General features: G+C 35.8%; 1 long non-coding RNA gene across 1 annotated transcript; it reads left to right on the top strand.

Annotated features, from left to right (window-relative positions):
* Positions 1-3,332, top strand: LOC135120399 (uncharacterized). Its single transcript, XR_010278599.1, has 3 exons — positions 1-78; positions 220-804; positions 857-3,332. It is a non-coding gene; the product is annotated as an uncharacterized LOC135120399 (long non-coding RNA).
* Positions 3,333-15,181: the final 11,849 nt, after the last annotated feature.

Below are 15,181 nucleotides of genomic sequence, written 5' to 3' on the forward strand. Positions count from 1 at the left end.
TTTTACTCTTAAATTGTGGGGATGTAGGCACTCGTTTAGCTACAGGAGAATCGATACTTTTGTTCCTTTTATTGTCGGGTTTTGACACTTATTTTCTATTATCTTGTTACTTAATTCCATATAAACTTATATATTTATATTTGTTATTCACATTTTTTTTCAATGCACACCGCCCTTCTTTTTCCATTAAACTAACATTCTCTATTCGTTTCGTTACAGATGTTTTTCTGGCCAACAGATTTCATTTTTGGATTTTAGTGTTCCGAGCCAAGGTATTTCGCCTGAGAAAATCAATTGTTTGCTTTGTTTCATAGGTCAGCGGCGGCGTTGGTCGTAGCGCGCTTCTTCATGGTAAAAAGGGATTTTCTCTTTCCCGCTTTATTAGCAATTTTTTAACGACGACACAGGTTCGACAAATTCACTAGTACTGCAGATGCTAGCGCAATAGGGCAGGTGACTTTGACGAGGAGTATATCTCCGTATCTCCGCATGTGGGGCTCGTCAGACTATGGCACGTTGCGCACATAAAGTGCAAAGAGTAGAGTGACAGAAGAGACTCAAGTGGGACTTCGACCGTTAACGGCCTTAGGGGTGAGCGCGCGTTGCCCACACGACTATCAAAAACGCGGTCTTTAAGGTAAGATCGATCACTTTTGAAAGGACAGTAGGAAGGATATCCCGCGCAAATTGTGAAGCAAGCCCTCGTGCCAAACTCGGTCGAACGCTACTTCGACATTGCATAAGAAGGCGTCTGTTGCTTTAAAACTTTCAAGGCACGGGTCGTATAAAACTTCAGGCAAAGGGGTTGTTAAGTCGTGGGGTGTCTTTTTTGAAATCTAAATTGATACTCTGGCAGGGCCTGGCTTGCGTCAACAATTGCTTCGCCTCAGCTACCTTTGCCTACGGTTACGAAGAGGCTGATAGGCCTGTAATTGCTTTGCTTTGATGCTGTTCGTGGTGTCTTCGGGAGCATAACCAACAGTTGCCGTCTTCAAGCACACTGGGAAGGTGCCGAGTTCCTTCATAGAGTTGATGAGGCAGTGTAGGCCTTTGCCATTAACATCACGTTGGTGATACCGTTAGGGCCGAGTGCCTTTCGTCTCGGTAAAGCGTTAATAACCTCTTTGATTTCAATTATGGTCATTGGCTCGAACTGTTCCTTGGCATCAGGAAGGGAGTTTGCTTACAAAGCACTTTAACAGCAACTAAATAAGCAAGGGGCAAATACCCAGTAGCAAGGTGTTTAGCCAAAAGTGTCGCTTCGTCTGCTTTAATTTCCTCAAAAATGCCGTCTCGATTACTTAATGATGGTAGCGCGCTCGGATTTTTGTATTTCCCAATGTACTTCCACTTAGAGCCGCCACCTTTACCGTTATCTTCCGGGATATTACTAATCTTTGTCGTCCACAATCGGTTGTGGTGCGCTGACCGCTCTTCCCATTGCGCTGGTGTAGTCTATTAAGCGGTGGTTTACCTTTGGGTCCGTTGGCACCGTGATCATTGAAGGTCGTCGTTCGCAGGGTTAATTCATCAGGCAAGAAGTTTGGCGGGGTTCACTTTCTCGTGTTCTCGTGGCGGTCTGTTACCCCATGGTCGAAGCGCCCTCAATTTCAGCTACAGCTACGTCAAGTAGAGCGGGCGTCCTGTTAAGGCGGAAGGTGTTAAAAAGGTTATATAAAAACCTTAGGAGAATTGAGAGCAATCTGTAAAAATTCTGGTATGTATTCTTAGTAACTCCATTTTCGTCGCCGAAATCTAACAGAACTGCAAATGCTCCCACAAGAGTTCATAAAGAGCTTACGTTGTGGATGAATATATAAAAAAACTTTTTTTATAAGGGGGGACCTAATTTGTTTAATATCCCTGTCCTCTCCACGTGCGTTGGGTACTGTGGTATTAAGACGCGTAGTCAGCGCTCAACGGTGTAAGATTCGGGGTCTCGTCCGTTTGGGTAATCAACACGGCTGTTCCAGCAAGATACCTGCAGCCAATGTTCCCACTTACAACATTTGAAGAAGATTTAGAAAGGGGCGTCAATATCTGAAGTAATGTGACTTGCTGGGAGAGTTGTAAGCTGCAATCACCGGACACGAGTCCCTGACTGGATGCAAGGCTGTGCAGGATTGGCAAAGACATCACGTTGTGTGGGATGTTTCGTTTGCTCTATCACCCCTATCAGTGTGGTCCTGGTGATATCAAATAGTTGCAGAGATTAAATGAAACGCCGAGAAGAAGACGAATCTCATCAATAACAGATCTATCCCTTCGCATTGCACCACTTCCTGCGACCCTTGTTTCCTATGTAGAAACGCCGTTTGCGTTCCAGAAAAGAAGACGGATATGACGAAGCGCTCGTGGTCTAACAACTATTGCAGCGGTTTTCGGACTTTTTAGACTCTTCATCGTCTCTAACATAGTTGGCAGGTTTGTCAATAATATTGAAAGTAGTTGTCGATGTGTTGGTCGCGGGAGTTGGAAAGTTGTCTTAGTGACTAGGCGAGCGACATAAGAAATTGTCAAAATGACGTCAGAAGAGGTCTGTTTTTGAAGCATTAGTAGAGCAGCTTGATTGGATGGTGTAAGGCTCGCGGGTAATTTTTGATGTAAAAGTTGGAATTGTGCGCTTCACCGCAATAAGCACTACTGGCAGGACTTTCTCGTACTTTTGTGCACTGCGTTCATGGGGTATTCGCCACATTTATCGCATCGGGGGGCCGCAGAGCAGGAACTTGCGCTGTTTCCAAAAACTTGGCAGCGTTGGCATTGTCCGACTAGAATACTCCTTCAAAACTCTTTTATCCTAGCCTGAAACTATAAATCTCCTTTAATTCCAACTATTTTTATTGATCACACCTTGGTGTATGTACTAACAGCAGGTCGTGCGTTTCCCGTCGTCATTGTCCTCCGTGTGCATTCCCGCCACGTGGAGAGGGGTGTTGCCTTGCGTTCGTAAGTTCCCCTCCACTTCCAAACCGTCGAGGGACAAACTTTAAAGGCTTGTGCACTGGTAGTTGATGGTTGTAATGTGGTAGCACTTCTTTTCGCATAAGCTTAGGGGTGACCCGATACTACTCTGCTGTTGTAATAATTTAATTCCTTGACGTGTATCCCTAACTCCGAAAGTTGTTGACGACGTTGCCCAGCAGAGGTTTTACAAAATGAAATCTGTTTTTCTCAGAGAACCGTGAGCAGGATGTTATTATTTCGCCTAAGAGGAGATGCAACCGCGGAAAGTGGCTTGGAGTTGCTGGAAGTATTTCGTGCAGTGGAAGAAGAATTGCCCGTTTCTAAGTCAAGGCTCTCTTTGTGCTCTCTAAAAGGCATATCTCTGTCTTTGTTATTATTACTAAAAACAGAGTTTGATAAAATAAAAATTTAAGCCGATATAGAACACAAACTAAAACTTTAAAATGAAAATTAAAAATTGCCTATATATAACAGTCACAGCGAGCTAGATTATTGGATGAGAAAAAATTAATTTTGTAAAACTTAAAAATTTATAACTAAATAATTACCAAAAAAGGAAGCTCATTGGCCGAATCTCGAAATTCATTGGTCGGCAAAGAGTGGTATGCAACTAATGGATTTTTTTTTAGTACTTTTAATTTATCAGAGATATATTTTTCTACTAATTTTACTATTAAGGTTGTTAAGTCATTAAGGATTTTGCAAAAGTATTTATACTAACTTTATTACTACTACTACCTCCTTCGTTTTATGTATTATAATTATTATTTTTGTTTTTAATGTAGATGTTATTAGTGTCGTTATAATTTTTTTTAATGCTTTCCATAAAAACAATTCCTTCACTCTCCTCTAAAACTTCGTTTTTTCAAGGCTTTTTTAGTATTTTGGAGGGAAGAGTAAGGATTTGCCTTACTAATTTTAATAGAAGAATTTATCAACGTCTCTTTACGTCTAGTTTTGTTTTTATGAGACGTATTTTTAAACCCTGTAACTTCAATTTCACAGCCGTCAGCTCTTTGCGAAGCTCCTATAATAGCTAATAAATTGGCATTTGCCTTTCTTATGTCGGTCTTCAGAAGAGAGGAGCCCATCTTATGAAATAACAAGCGAACTTTAGGCCTGGAAACTTTAATTATTTTTATATACAATTGACTTTTCCCTAGTGCTCGATCGAGTTAACATATTGAATGCTTAAGCTCTCAGTCAGGAGTGGTCGCTTATATTTTCCGTTATCCGCCGCAGTACTAACTAGGCTCCTGTGCGTAATATATACACAGTTTTGCAAATAACCTTAAAGATTAAGTCTATTAATTAAAATTAATTAAACGCGAAGTGGATATCCTCGATTGCGTAGAATCTATCCCTCATAACTGCGCACCGTAAGTCAATCATGCCATTAACAAATAAAAACTTTAAAAGACTAACTAAACAAGTGATCTATTTGAATCTTTGAGGTGTAATGCTGAGATGGATGTATAGTAGCATTAATTGCATCCAAAAAATTTTAAATTACACGTAATTCAGTAGTTATAATTATCATATATCAAAAGAACAGCTTTAATTAAGGAATTTGAAAAGGTTTTACCAATAAAGTGAACTTTCTTAATTGTGAGGTTCTAAGTTAAACCAATATAAATTAATTAGTAGGTTTGGCATATATTAAGTAAAACAATATTTTTATCTTTTAAAGATCAGATTACAAGTGTCACCAGTTTAAAAAAACTTAATAGTCAACGATTGTGGACCAAGCTTAAGTGCTTCCCAGTTTTTGTTGTATATCTTAAAGACTGGTGGGTGCGGGGATGAAGTTAAATGTGCAATTATCGAAAAACGAAAAAAGTAGTCTTGTAGGTAGAACTCGAGTCAACGTTCTCTGAGTTTTCGCGTTGATACTTTTTACTCTTGAGCCACGGCGATAACTCTAATAATCAGTACAATTGTTAACTTTCTTTTACAGAGTAATTCGACTGTCTTAAGGCAGAGGGATTGCGTAGTAATTAAGGTCGGTCTCTCGCCAATGGCCTAGTTTTGGCGAAACCTTTAAGAACCACCGAAAAAATTGCTCCATTTTTAACACCAGAGGCCTCCCCAAAGAGCCGAGATGAGAATAGAGTCGATACTAAACCGAATCTTATGCGAATAAACCTTAGCCAGCAACTTGATAACCCATAAAGAGTCATATATCTATAAATTTAAAAAGCTAACTAAAAAAGCTTACTAATGTGTCTTTTAGTATGGCACAATATATTTCTTGGCATGGCAGTACCGTCACATTCTAAACAATCATTGTACAAATAATTGGCATAGTGTTTTATTGATTTAATTATTTGTTGTGCTGACTTCGTGGGCTTTTATTTTTAAAGAATTATTCAAGACAATTATGACCATTATCAACTAAATTATTAAAACCCGCTGGGAAGCACACTCCCCCCTTCAACTAACTAATTACAACTTAGAGAACGGTTATATATAATTGAGGGTCGACCATATGAGGGCGCAACCGTAATTAAACATTTTAAGAGATGTCGTAAGCGTTGTGCTACTCAGGCGGCTCGAGAGATCAAATAAATTATAAAGCTCTTCTCAATTTTAACTAACTATATTATATCCTTTGTGATATAATTTAAAATATTACTCTCATCTTATTTATAATATATTAGTTCTTGAAGTGATTAAGCCTGTAAGATCAAAAGATCAACAAAATTAAATAAAGAGATGATGAGCAAGTGGCTCCTGTGGGTGTACTATACCTCAAAAGTTCGACTCATACAAGTTATGCTGTTGTTCTAAGAACTGACCCGATACTTAATTTTGTGTTTTAAACATGCGGAGTTCTTATAAAGTCATATGGTTGTGTAAAGAAATTTTTATGAAAATCGTTGCGTTTTAATATTTTTGGCTACATGCCTTTATTAAGAGCTTGATATTCATTATGCTTAGTAACAGTTGCTAATTTTAAAAATTTCAAAAATATTATTTTTACCTTCTAATAAGTTTAGCGACCGATCTTGACAATTTTAAATAATAACAAAGCATGGCAGTCAATTAGAATACAAATTATTGTACTCACCACTCGTTGTCCACTGCCGAACTGAAGCGCTCCTATCAAAGCTGCATATGAACTTAATTCAATTTGTCTTAAAAAATACATATAAGACTACCAAAAGATTTGAATGACACGCCTGCTTTTTGTTACAAACCTGTCTACTTTTATTGACTGCTACTTTTTCGAAGTTGCCAAGAAATTTTTTACCTCAATCCACAATTAATACGTTTTCATTTAAATTTGTAGCTACAAAAATCCCCTATTTCAAATAATATTGTTATTGAAAAATTCTGAGACTTAATCGTTTTTAAGCTTAGAGACTAGAAAAACTAAAGAATATATTTGGAACGAAGAGGACAGGTATATATTCTAACAAAATATATTGGGTGCTACCTCACTTAAATGCTTTGCTCATCCACAGAAGATAGTTCCTCCTTAAATATTAGAGTTACCTTTTTAAACTAAGAAAAGTTACTTGTGGAAGTGACACCCTCAAATAATTATGTTGCTGGATAAGAAGGGGACAGAAAAAGAGGAAGAAAATTTTATAACCTTGAAGGTAATAAGAAAACCCCTAATACAAAAGCATAACCAACGTCAAAAATTTATTATCAAAAATGAATATACCCGTATGAAACAAAAGTAATTATGCAAAGTTACCCAACTTATACGAAAAATCTCAGTCAAACTTAAATAATTAAAAAAATTATTTATAAACTATAACGCATTGAAAACTACACTGTTTAATAAACAATATTAAACATTCCAAAAACAAACTAAAAGAAAATAAATATATTGAAATTATTTAATGGAAGATAAACAAAACCAAATTTAAAAAAAAAAATCACAGAATAAATCTTTAAAATCTGATAAATAAAGGAATCTGAATTTATTTAAAGCTTATTAATTTACTTAAACAGTATATAAATATTTAATAAACAAGAACGAAACAAATTAATAATAAAATTGAGAGCAAAATAAACTATTAGTGAAATTATTTAGAGGAATGAACTGTACTAAGCGGACTAATATAAGCCAATCTTAAACAGCTTAAATCTAGCTTTACTTCAATTATCTTAGGTAAAGATATATAAATAGAAAAATGTAATAATGATAATATCAGTCTTTCTGGTTCTTTTTTCGCTTTTTTATAGAAGGATCTATACCTTACATCTAACTTTGTAGACACGAGGATTTGTATCGTCAGAATGAAATTTTAGCAAGCCTTCCACCTGGTTGGCAGGATTTTAGATTGTGTTATCTTCTTTATAAGAAAGTGCCATCCTACAGTTAAAGTTGATTGTTTTGCTATAACTCTCGGTTGTTAAGTATTTGTTCCTAGAGACATTGTTTTACTAAAAATGGTAGTATCATTTTATATCTGCTAACGAGTTAGTCAATTTAACTAATAACGATTTTATTCATAAGTACCGCTTTTATTTTCACAGTTTCAACTTGCTTTCTTTATTATTATTAATTTTCTAACATATTATTATGTTAGTTTCGGTTATAGAGCTTGTTATCTTCATAAAACTTTAAAATTTTTTTTTTGGTTGAGTTATGAAGAAGGGAATTTATACCTTCATGAAGAAATAAAACGGAAATTTAAAAATGTGGTAGTCATGTGATACAGCAGTACATAGTATAACGTACCACATGGTACGGTCCCCTAATTTTTCAAAATTAACTTCTTTGCTCCAAACCATCTTTAGTTTTATGATAGACATAAATTTGGTGAGCAGGTCTCCTGTATTCTTCTCTGAAGTATATAATACAAGGACAGAGGAATGAAATCCAGCTCATAACGAATGTAAATTTATCATGTAAAACTAGATTTGGACCAATACAAATATTAAAAAGTTAGCGCATATTTTTATTGAGAATTTTGCTTCTAAATAATAATATTATTTGATGTGTATATAAGGAATATACCAGCTTTCATATAAACTTTTAATTTGGTTACTCTTTGTAATCTTTTTTTTTTTGTGTTAGTGCACCTATTATTTTTTTTTTAAGGAATATACGAACTTATATAAAAACTTCTAATTTGGTTTCTTTCTTTGTTATCCTTTTTTGTGTGCCTTAATTCACCTTTTTGTTTATTTTAAACAATATACCCCTTTATTTAACATCTATCATTAATGAGTTTCGACCTTTTATAATGCTTGTAAAGCTATACAGTTAACTTTTTTTTGCCAGTGTCATCATTAGCGCCGGTGTACTTGAATGGCTTGGCATTAGGCATCTTGAATTTGGTCTTTATGCCTGTACTATTTTTCTTTTGCTTAAAAAAAATTTCGCATCCAAGTTGCCTTTCCAAGGACTTAAATACCATGAGACAACTCATTGTGGAAAATAGCCCCTTCACTTAGTTTCTTTCTGGTGGATGAAACCAAGCATCCCTCTAAGTATTAAAAAAGTAGAGTAAAAGAATCCTTTTCTCAGGTAACATACGCAGAAGTCGCTATGACATTGGTTGAAAGTTAAGGTCTTCATGTTCGGTTGCATACCTTTTCCTTCAAGAATGTTTTAGTCCAGATGGTAACCAGAGGAGATACACTTAGTTCCCTTTGGCAGTTTAATACCATTAGGCACTTCCTCTAAATTTCCTTAGTAATAATATAGTAATATTGCCATCACGATTAAATTAAAAGAAACACTTCATTGCCTAGTATTGCTTCCAAATATATAAAAATTCGTACAACTTTTTTGACTACTGGGCTGAAAGTAGCTAGGTAAGGGCCTTCATATATTTTCGTGTAACCTTTATCACAGATGTCGCTCTTTTGTGGACTAATAATGTTATTAGCCTTATATTATTCAATTTAAGAAAATTCGGTTTTTCTTATGACTAACTGGTAGGACCCGATACCTTAATAGATACCTTCCTCTCTCCTTAAGGTATGCGTCCTTCTTTGGCATGGTGGTAATTTAAAACTACCATATTCATGCTAAATGTATTTCAAAAAGTGATATTTATTATCCAGAACTTCACGGTACGCTTTGTCATTAAAAGTAAAGAAATTATTCCTCATCATTCTAAAAATAGCGATATAGTATTGGTAAAGACGAGGTTTATGTTCAATGGGACTTTCAATAAAGTACTCCAACGGGGTCTCCTTGGCACGCTTAGTAAGGGCATAGGATAAGAGCGGAGTATTAAAGGCGCATTAGGTCTTAACTACAGGGTTACTTCATTATATTTTATACTTTCATGTACACGGCCAGATGCGAAGCAATTCCTTTACTTCTGCGTAATGGGCTCTCAACTGTACTTGGAGCTAGCTTACAGAACTTAAAAGTCGTTAGGGTTCTATTAAGATAATAAAGAGCGCTAAAATTACAATCGGAAAAATAAAAGAATAATGAAAGTATAAAATAGGTTATTAAGTACAATTTATTATAAACCAGAAAATATTAATATATGAAAAAGAGAAGGAATTAGCCAATTAAGGAGAAAAAAACTCAGAAAACATGGTTAAAACCAGAACCAGGATCATATAAAAGAGACGCAAGAAGCGCTTCACTATAAAGGATATGACAAGAAGCAGGGAGCCCCCAACCGGGCGCAAGTCTTATATCTAAGAGTTGATCCCAGGGTACAGGAAAATTAGGGGTTCGAGATAATAACATGAGCTTAATGGTAACAGGTATAGTAATATCGTCGGGCATATCAGATGAACTGCAGTGGTATGCGTTCTAATGCGTTCTAGTTTCCATCTTTTTAGGTTGAATATCGGCCGTGGTAGCGACACTTCTGAGTTTGTCGGTACATCCTCAGCGCTGGGTTTTGCTACTTTATCCGATGCCTGTATGTCTCGCAAACTTACAATACTTGGCATGTCGTGTTACTGACCTGGTAGGTACAGCCTACTGGGTTTGGGAGTGGATTCCATGGGAGTGGATTCCATGTATGCCAAAAAACAAAAAAGCAAGGAAAAAAAAGGTGAGAAAAACGAAATTTAGTTTCTTTATTACTACCAATTTTCATATACCAACTTATTATAGATAATAAAACATTTAGGAAATCTAAATTTAGTTAATTTTAGAGCCATCTTCATGTTTACGTTATTTTCATTAATTATATTGTAAGCGTTTTATAATCATTAGTTTGAAATAATTCGAACAAGTTTACTACTACGGTACCTCTACGTCAAGACCTCAGAGGTAGGGCTGCTGGATAGCGTTTTCTTTTGTAATGGCAACTCTACTTACAATTCGTAGGTCCTCTAATGCCGGCTTCATGATGGTCTTTAAATTTTTGTAAAATATAGATTAGGGTTAAAAAAATTACCGCTATATTATACGTTTAACAGCTCGAGGACTTGAGGTTTCTTGGCTTGTTTAAGCATCAGGAATTATCAATTAGTAAAAAAAAAAAAAAGTAATAATGGGTACCAGTAAATACTACGACATTATTTTTTCCTCGTTTGGCCTCCGCCCTTTTATTTTTCGATTGTACCGGATTATTTGAAAGAACAAAAAATCAAATTTATGACAGTAGCATGTATACAACTTCTTAAAAACTCTTTGGCCAATATCTATATTTTTTTTGGTCATTTTAATTATTTTGTTAACAGTAACGTAAGGTCTATCTAAGATGCCCCCCCCGTCTCTCCTCCTGTTAACATATATTTTGATGCATGTAAATTCTTGTTTGTGTTTTCGTGTGAAGACAATGAGTTTCTTCTTTGGACGTAATTTTTTATTGTATGTAGCATTTTTAAAGCATAATAACTTTGCGATTTTTGCATTATCTGTCTTTTATATGTTTTTCAATAGAAAAATATCAACATTCTCTCATTTGCAGCTATTTCTAAGCTATCTGAAGATAAAATCATCGCTGGTAACAGCGGAGGCTACATGAGAACTGTTGAATTTCGGTCAAAATCTAAAGTGCTATTAACAACAAGATTTAGAGGTTCTTTGGGATCAATTCGGTCTCCTCTTATTATGAATTCCTATATCTTTTCTTTTTTTTTGTTTAACTTATATATATTAAAAAAAAACTTTAGTCATATTTTTTAAATTTTGTTTTAAAAGTGCTATAGCAAAGCATCCCGAGCTCCCTTACGTAGTCTCCGCAGGATTAGATCGTCACTTGAGCTTATATAGTCAAGCGAACGGACGCCCTTTAGAAAGAGTTGCTTTTTTTTATATCTTAACAGTTATTAAATTTACTTATTTGGAAATGTGGTTTAAAAATAATAATTTGTTCTGGTTGGGAAGACGTCGATAGTTTGGGATAGTTAAAAAAAATTTCAAATTAAATTTATTACTTTAGATCGATATTAAAAATTTTTTAAACAAAGATTTACTTGAAGCAAAGATTGAACGATATTCTGTTTAGTAGTGAAGGCCGGCTTTTAGTTGAAAGCAATGGTGGACCAGAAGAACTTTTACAGAAAACTTTTGAGGAAGAAGAGAGAGAGGAGCTATGGAATTCTATGGAAAAATTAGTTGACGCAGCACAAGCTTAGCTATTTTAGTGCAGGCGCTATAATATTACTACTTCACTAATTTCTTTTATATAGAAATTGTTTAAAGCAAGCTAACTGCTTTGTTGACTCTGTTTAACCGTGCCATTAAAAATACTTACAGTGTTTAATATTACTTTTAGTTTTTTTTTTTACTTAGCACTGCATAGTGTGAGTAACTTTTGTAGAAGGGCTTTGAACTTTTACACCTCCATACAGTTCCGGCCAGTTTTCATGAATTTTATTTGTAGTCGTTGTAAGGCATTCAACTTTTTGTCAAAGACATTTTCTAGAGAGAGCGATGCCGTGTCAATTGTTATATTAATGAAATTAACGGTGATTGTTTATTTAATTCCAAAATAGCTTTTTAAAAAGTAGGTATGAGGGCTTTTTTCAATATTAAGGCGGTTTGTGCCTTCCATAGATTTCTGAATACTACATTTTTTTGTTTTTTTGTTTTGAAAGTATGCCTGAATATTTAGCACAATACGGTCGTTCGCCTGCAGTGCACTAGCTTAAACTATAGATTTGACCAGAACGCCGCTGACTGTGCTTGACAAAATAAGTGATTTTAGTTACATTGACGGCTTAGAGAGTAACAATCTCTTATTAAAGGCCAGAAAAATTTAAAGCTAGATTTCTTGCCTTGACTTCCGAATTAGACTGTGATTGAGTTTATCTACCTAAAGGCCGTGTTTTTAACCGATCCGGCAATATCTCCAGTCAAAACTTACAGGCACATATTATTCGGGCGTTGTACATGACGCCAAATTTCATCCGCCACGTAATTACTACGTCTTCTCCTGCCGAAGCCTGGGACTCGCTACCAAATGAATATGAGCGAAATTCAACTCAGAACATTTTGTTGCTAAAAAAAATCTTAAATAACTTACAAACTTGTAAAGTTTGGCCGCCAGTATAGCAACCTGTCCGGGGAAAAGATTCCTGACGTGGGCCATGTTAACCGCTTTTTTTTTGAGAGGGCTTCATGAGGGATTCAGCAACGTTAGTGATATGATAGAGCCCCAAATTAACAATACTTTTCAAGCTGCCGTTGCATTCATACTAGACAAGGAGTTTAAATTAAAGATGTCTGTAGAAGATAAGGTTTTGAAGGCCAGTATTATGGCGTCCCCGAAGCCTAACTAGAAAGGAACAGGATACTATTAGTCTTTCAAGGAACAATTTCTCTGAGTCCGTCAAACCCTAAATATAAATTTTGTTTACGAAGGGGCCTCTTTTACAAAAATTGTTGAATGCGCTGCCCTCGTTGTATGAACTTCACTAATAACTGTATTTGTAAGTATAAATTTACTAACGCTTATTTCTTCTATTAGCTCTGATTATTGTAAAGAACTAGCTCTATCACCTAGAAGCAAACCTTCCGTGATTTACGTAAAACTATTGGTAGTGGATAGTAGTGCGAGGCTTCTTTTATTTAAAGACTTGTGTTTATTAACCCCTATAACGTCAACTTTAACGCCCACTACAACAGCCGACGGAAACGTCATAGGTGCGACCTATAAAGGTGTTGTTAATATAGTCGGACTCAAGGTTACAAGCCTATTTTTACAAAGGCGTTAAAGCTAATCTTGCCGGTTGGTAAGCTTATAGAAACTGGGTTTACTGTCCCAGTCTAACAACGATAAAACTATTTTAATTAGTGGGAACGATAGGATATGGTCCCTTTCTCTCTTGATACAGGTATATGAAAAATACAGTTTTTTTGATGGTATTGCAATGTCTGGCATCGTAGACTAGATCATATCTCTGAAAAAGTCGTTCTTTCTATGACCAAAATAAATCGGTTGACAACGTTAATATTTTTTCACTGTCAGTCTCGTAATTCTTTGGGTAAAAATTGTCACCTGGGCAAGTGTAAGAAAACAAAATTTTTTAAAAAAGACCAAGCATAAGACAACTAGTGTATCTAAAAATCCACACGTTGACATCCTCGGGCCTCCAAAACCAGCTGCGTAGGGAGGTTGTAGGTATGCTACATGTTTTATGTGTATACAGTGGTTATAGAACTTGGTACTTGATAAAATATAGGAGTGAAGCTCTCCGCATAATAATTTATAGACGCTGTTGTAAAACCAGTAGGGTGTGGTCCCAGGAATTTTCACATTTGGCAACGATAAAGAATTTTCGTCTAAATTTCTCCTTAAGTTAATGAGTAGAGGAGGTACAATAACTTACACGCCTCCATATACTTCAGAAAGAAATGGAGTTACTGAAAGCAATAATTAGACGTCATTTAACGTGGTGAGAGCCATGCTGTTCGATTCTAGTTTACACAAGCTATTATAGGGAGAAGCACCTCTACACCCTGCCGGTATGATGGTATTAATATTACGTCATCTTTATCGCCTCAGTCAACTGCACATGCACTACTAACGGAGGGAAGCTCAGACATGAAAAATGTTTCTCATTTTGAGTGCGGAATCTTTTATTAGAATAATTCTGTTAAGTCCAAACTGGATGAAAGAGCTAAAGTAGGTTACTTTGTGGGTTTTTTTTGACCCATCTAGACACTGTTAGAATTTTAATCCAAATTCACTTAATGTCGTACAGAGATGCTCTTCTTGACGAAAGAGTTCATTTGCAAAGATGAATCCGTTCATGGGTCGGACAACCCTTGTATGTACCTGACAGGCACCCTACCACAGCCATCACAGGTAGAGAGGTTGAGTCGATGCAACTGCTCCAAAATTAAAAAATTGGCCCCTGTGATAACCAGTTACCATGTCTGACCCTTCTTCCGGCAATATAGACACGCACGAGAGCTGGTGAAGATTGTGCTACAACTAAACTCTGTATATCTGGATATATTGGTACCACCCTATTAATTGAAGTCCTTCCACCTAATGCGCGCAATATTGCAACGCCAATGACTCTTAAGTAAGCAATGGATAGCTACTACAAGTTGGAGTGGTTGCATGCTATCAATCAGGATTCTTAAATACAAAAATTGCACCTAGATCTCCGCTGTATTGCCAAAAGGTAAGGAAGAGTCGGTTGCAAGTGGGTCTTTAAAGTTAAAAGCCACTTTGACGGCAGTGGCAATAATTTTAAAGTCCGAATATGAGCTGAAGGTTTACTTAAGGGCTATATAACGAAGATTTTATAAAAACCTTTACTGTTGCGAAGTTAAAGACAGTAAGACTCTTTTTTTTCTGTTTGGCTGCCTCTATGGGGATGAAGGTAGTACAGTTTACGTAGAGCGGTCCATTCACAATCCCTACATTAGAGGAAGAAATTTAATATGGAAGTTCCGCAAGGAGCGGGTGTTTGCAAGCAATTAATTGTGTTAGATTGCTTAAACCAATTCCCGGGTTAAACCAATTCCCGTTTGAAAAGGAATGTCACCATGCACGCTGACTTAGTTCAGTTTGATTTTCGTCAATGTCACGGCAATTCTTGTTTAAACATAATGAAAAAACACGGTTGACTTATTATGCTTGTGTAATATGTTGATGACTGTTTAGTTGTCCATAAGAACAAATCCTCTAGCGACGGTGTAATGCCTTAAGTGAGCTCTTAAACATGCCATTTAAATTCTTGGAAAAGTATTTTGGGTTTTAGGTATGCATATTGTTCAAAATGAAGATTGAATTATTAATAATTAAGAAAAAAATATATTAATGACACCATAACAAGATTTAACATGAACGAGGCAAAGCCACTTAGA

This window comes from Zophobas morio, unplaced genomic scaffold, assembly GCF_036711695.1.
Source record: "Zophobas morio isolate AGI-343-1 ecotype UQ-CSIRO unplaced genomic scaffold, CSIRO_AGI_Zmor_V1 ptg000379l, whole genome shotgun sequence".
Taxonomy (NCBI): domain Eukaryota; kingdom Metazoa; phylum Arthropoda; class Insecta; order Coleoptera; family Tenebrionidae; genus Zophobas; species Zophobas morio.